The following is a 6,000-nucleotide window of genomic DNA, read 5'->3' on the forward strand; positions in this document are numbered from 1 at the left end:
CTGCTTTAAACACAGCGTTTAAAATGAGTTAGAAATTTTCAAAGATGACTGTAATAACAAATATGTTGCGCTCCTAAAAATATGTAACACAAATTATATTTGGAGACCATTTTGAGGGAAATTTTGAATAACTCTCGACACTCATTAAATGTTGTTGATTCGAAAAGTAATTTCGCTATTCATAAAGCTACTTACTGTTTTAATGATAAAGATTTCAAAAAAATGTTGTATACCATAAAATTTTTAATATTATTTGCCACAAAAGTATGCTAAGAAAAAGTGCATTTGGAGTTCATTTTGACAGAAATTTTAATGTAGTTTAAAGTTTCATTTAGTTTTATTGTCTAAATTTATATCATAAAGTCTCGCTAATTGCAATTTCTCTCAGCGTATGGATTCACAGTTGGCACGTTCTAAGCAGTGTTTTGCAAAGGGGCCACCAGGATTCGCTGTGTTCCATTTTGGCAAACGTTATTAGCGTCTAACACATGGCCAACTCAGCGGCGCTGACTGGGGGGCGTAAAGGGCGTGTCCCAGCGCACGTTTGAAAAATAAAATAAAGCTGCTGCGCCTGCCAACCAAACCTTCGCCCCCAGCATCTAACTCGCCCCCGTTATCCTCGAACTCGAACCCTAGTTGAGATCCAAGAATGTCTCGCCGTCGACAACAGCGTCGCAGTGCTGCACAGTGGGCTCATAAAAATATGCTTGAAATTGGTTTGCCATGTGAAGAAAACAAACGAAATAACAGCAAAAAGCAGTCAAGAGATATGTAAGTGCGAGTACTCAGCTATGTGATACCCTTTAGACAGTTATTATGAATGAAAATTAAAGAAGAACAAAGTGCAAAGATTTGTGATTATGCTAGCGAATTAAATAGGCTCAAGCGAACGTTTTAGTCAGCGTACAGGGTATAAAAAACAAAACTCTTAGTAACATTTAATGTCACCAGTGACATCAAGAACGGGATATGTCGCGGCAGGCGCAGGCCATGTGCTCCATGGACCACGCTCCACTGAGCAGGAGTTGAAGACAAAGCAGAAGCTTATAAGCAAAGCAGAGGCGGTGACGAAGACGACGACGACGACGACTCTGCGAAGTGGAGCGAGGAGCAGAGAGTGAGTGGCGAAGACGACGACTCGTTCGCTTTTGATTGTTTTGCAAACAAAGCGAAAGCGAAACAACCAACCACCCGCACGAACACTAATACACATGCACATTCACTTGCACACACACACACAGAGAGACTTTTTGCGTTCTTTTTTTGGCTGCAAAAAGAAAAAAAGAAAAAAATGTGGCAACTTTTTTTGAGGGTGGATTTTCATTTTGTATGCTTCATGATTTGGAACTTTATTCGCCAGTCGCCCCTTAGCGAGAACAGCATGAATGTGTCTGTGTGTGTGAGCGCATATATGTATGTATATGCATTGGTGTGAGTTTTGTTTGTGTGTTGATTTTTTTTTACCATTTTCATTATTTGCAAATTTATGCGGGGTGGCAATATTGTGAGTCAGTTGTTTGTTGTTGTTGTTTTTCCTCATCTCCTCCTCTCCCGTTCCGCTCATCGATTTTCGGTTTTCATGTCGAGCGATTTTTTTATGTAGATTGGCCATTATGTGGAATTAGTTTTTCTGTTGGATTTTCTCTTTTTTTGCACTCGTTGATCGCCGCACTCTGTATGAGTGTGTGTGTGTGTGTGCGTTTTTGTGTTTTTCTGTGAGTATGTTTGAGTATTTGAGTGTGTGGCAGATAGAAATGGCGTACGCCATAAAATGTTATTGGCTGCTGTTAGTAAATGTGAGAGCATGGAATGGTTGATGGGTTTTGATGAGCCTCCATAACACTCATCCCATGCACACTAAAGCATTTATACATAAAGAGCTGAAAAATCACTACATTATTTGCTGCAATGAAAGCCATTGAAAATTAAGTTATTTCAAAATAGAGAGAATGTAATGTATATGTCATCTCTTTGAATATGAATAAGTTTATGTATAAAAGAAGAAATCTTATAAAATCGATTAAAATTAATGTGAATTACATTATTATTGAACTAACACAAAAAATTCTATATTCTTTAAAGAACGTATTTCAATATACTATTGCTGGCTGTCTAAAAATTAATCAAACTGTAATGTAACTCTTAAAAAGTAAATTTAAACTTTAGGTTTTCTTTAATTTTTGATTACGAATGGTTCTGGAGGAAGATAAGCTAATAATAATAATGTCCCACAAGTACTAAAATAATGAAATAACATTGTCATTCAAAGCTAATAAAACTTTTTTAACTTATAGAAAATGAAAATTTCAAATACGGTTTTATTACTGTTTTTCTCTAATATATACATATTTCATGAAAAATAACATCTAAATATATCATGCGAATTTCACTTTTATTATATTAAAAGAAATTCTAATGTTGTATATTAAATTTTATATGAGATTGGTTACAAGAACAATTAATTAATAAAAATTTAAAAAAGAGGTGATTTATTTAAGTATTCAACTGTACATAAAGATTTGTTTATTGAAATAAAAATTTTTAATCTAAACTTGATACGTAAAAACACAATCCATGATGTTTTTACGAATATTATCAACGAATTCAATCAACAATGACTAATAAAAAAATTAAAATATAAATATAAGCAAATAAATAGAAATATTAATATAATAAAAATATTTTCTATTTACCCTTAAGAAATCATCAGTGTTTGTCGTTCATTTCGCCACTATTTAAGTAAGTACAATGACCGCAAAGGTTGCAAACAAAAATCGTTATTTTTATCAGCTGGAAATTAGGGAAACTCAAATATTTTTTAATAAATCTCTGAGTAAATATTTGCTGAATTGCTTTCGAGTCAACGCTTTGAGTTTAGATAAGCCATGACAAAGAAAGAAAGAAAGAGTACAGAGTACAACAAAGATCAGCAACAAGAATTTAAAGTAATCTGAGACAAGTTCACATAAAATTCTATATAGGCCATAACGTTATTAATGTGTTTAATGAATCCGGCTTTAGTATACGAAATTCTCCCACTCGTAAACCCCAAAGCAGACAAAAAGCAATTCTTACTTCACCTCACTCCCCGTTCCCAGAATGCGAACCATAACAGACTATTGGAAAAAAACAAATGTGCTGCCAACAAATCCAATGCGTATGTTTGTGTGTGTCCAAGGTGTGGGTGTGTGTGGGTGAGTATTTCGCAGTATTTGTAGTGGTGGGCAAGGAGTTGCGCCGGACGCATAAATAGCCAGAGTCCTGGACTGAGAGGGTGGCTTCTGTCTTGGGTGATAATTTAACAACAAACGAATGCGAATGTGAATGTGAATGCGAATGCTGTTTTTGTTTGGTGTTTTACTTACTTTCGTCTTTCTTCTTTTTTACACACTACATACGCACACATACCCACCCACACACACACACACACACACACACACACACGTTCACATTCATGACACATACAGCAATGGGGCGTGGCAGGAGAATGGCTTGGTGCAAAAAGCAAGAAATACACATAAAAATATACGAGTACTCATTATGATAATACGAAAATAAATGACACTGGTGTTTATACTCATAGTGAACGGTGAGATCCGACCGACTCCTGCATCCCTATGTATCCAAAAGCAGCGGGTGACAGTCGACTGGCGACTGAACTAAAGATGGATGAGAAAGTGGCAAGTGGCAAGTTCGAAGCTAGAGCATAGTGGACTATGAATGTTGAACTGCAAATCAGGAATTTTAAGAGGAATTACCGTACTTTTATTTAAAAATGACTAGACTGTTATTGAATATTATTAACGAGTTCACAACCTTTATATATTCAATGAGAGTTTCTGGTTTTTGTTATACTTTTAATCTTGTAAAATAATTATTACATTAATGAAACTTTGAAAGTTGTTGTTTATCTTAAACTTAAAAAAATGTCTCAAATAGTAAAAGCAAGAATACAATTGCATACTTGATGTATTAAAGAAAAAGTGAAATTTATAAAAATTGTTGACTTTTTTAACTCAAGTTAACTTAACTGTGTTATATTTTAGAGAAACCTCGACCACTTTGACTCAGATTTAAGACCTTTCATATTAGGAAATTGTTCATTTAAATCATAGAGTATTCCTCAGCCACTGTGGCTCTGTAGCTGTCGTAAGTCGTAAGTATCTTAAATCTGTCATTTCACAGCCTACATTAGAAAATAAAATATGCTGCCTTCTGCTCCCATTCTCTTTGCTTACATTTTGTGTCGCAGCATTGTGTCTTGTGCTGTTGGGGTATCAACCTGGATGGCATAACTAATTCAACTTTCGGCATACGCATAGACTTTTGGGGCTCGGTCTCTGCATCTAATAGGCTCATATACTTTTCGTAATCAGTTGAATTTTTTATTCGCATTTGCGCTACGTTTTCCGGCTTAGTCGGCAGTACACAAAATGGCTGACGACACTGTCCATTAGCGACATATTGTTATAGCAGGAACTGGGAGCTAGCTATTTAGGTAATCTTTTTGATCATCAGCATGTGGGGAAATCCCTGTTAAGCTATAATGGAAAAGTGTATAAAAGCTCGTCCGACTGCAAGAGACACTATATGCATAGGAAACTTTTCCCTCGATTTAATGGGACAGCTGCAATTTCTGCTACAATTTTTGATTAGGTTTTTGGATTTTGAGTAAATCCGTTACATTTTCGGTCATAAAACTACACAATGCTCATTCAGGGGTCAACAATTAAATGCCATTTGCAATGAAAGCACTGCAAAAACGCTTGATGACCATTGTGCATTGGTAATGAAAAATTATTTAAATGTGTCACCTATTTTGCGTGCTGGCATCAAGACGGAAAAAGGTCAAGCCGGGGCGAGGGGTCAGCCACAGCCGGCGATTTGAATGGTCCATTGCAACCCAGTTGAAGTCCAGTCCATATTCGCATTTCGATTTCAATTGTGAAACCAATTCTCAGCATGCAAAACAATGGAAATGGAAATCCTTTTTTACTTGTGTCTCGTGTGCGAATCGAAATCGTTACAATTTTTGAGCATTTTTCTCTCTGTTTGTGCAGCAATAAATTTGAAAATTGCAGTCCCTGCTGCCGATATGTTGAACTATGTATGTGATCCTGACCCTTGCCACCCCTATGAACTGCTGCCTTCTTGAGCCTGCGTCTTATGCGTGACCCCGAAATTCGTATTCACGCAATTTCCGTGACACAATCACAATTTTCGCATTAATTTTAACCTCTGCCGATCCCAATGCAGGACAACGTTGACAAGGGGTCAGCTCACAGCTCACAGCTCTCGGCGCCGGCAACGCTCTACTTTTCAACCAATGACCGTTGATTCCCTCTCCTACCCTCGGGTAGAGTGTGTTGGCGGCACCGCAGGGGTCAGGAAAGTGTGAAAATGTGTTACTGCCGGACAGACTGATTAGATGGCCGAGTTTTCCAGTTGACAATCGGGGTTGGGCAACGTGCTTGGCATTTTTGGCGCTCATTTCAAATTGCCAATTGCCTAAGCTTGGGATTTAATGCAGCCGCATCCTAGGGGTATCATACAATGAATTCTGGATTCTGGATTCCGATTCAGAATTCGGAATTTTAGTATTGAATCTGCCATTGTTGAAATGCATTTCCATTTCCATTGCCAGAAACCTCGACAGCGACTTAGTGGCGTTAATTTCAGGCGCATTACAAATGTAACTCGATGGTCAGACGAGGAGTTGGGGTGTCATATGAAAATGATTTGTATCATCTGTTAACTCGCAAAGTAACGCCCGAAACCATTAAAGAAAACTAAGCCAGCGGTTCTACTTTGGAAAGTTTTATACTTGAATAGAAAATAATTTAATATAAATATTATTAAATGCAAAAACTATAATTATATCTGCATATAGAGTATATCCATATTACAGTTCTTAGTCTATTTTATATTATTTATTTATTTACATGTTAATTATTATACAGAATAATATAATAACTAAAAGAAAGGGAGTGCTAGCAACTA

The sequence above is a fragment of the Drosophila nasuta genome, chromosome 2R, assembly GCF_023558535.2.
Source record: "Drosophila nasuta strain 15112-1781.00 chromosome 2R, ASM2355853v1, whole genome shotgun sequence".
In the NCBI taxonomy this organism is placed as follows: Eukaryota; Metazoa; Arthropoda; class Insecta; order Diptera; family Drosophilidae; genus Drosophila; species Drosophila nasuta.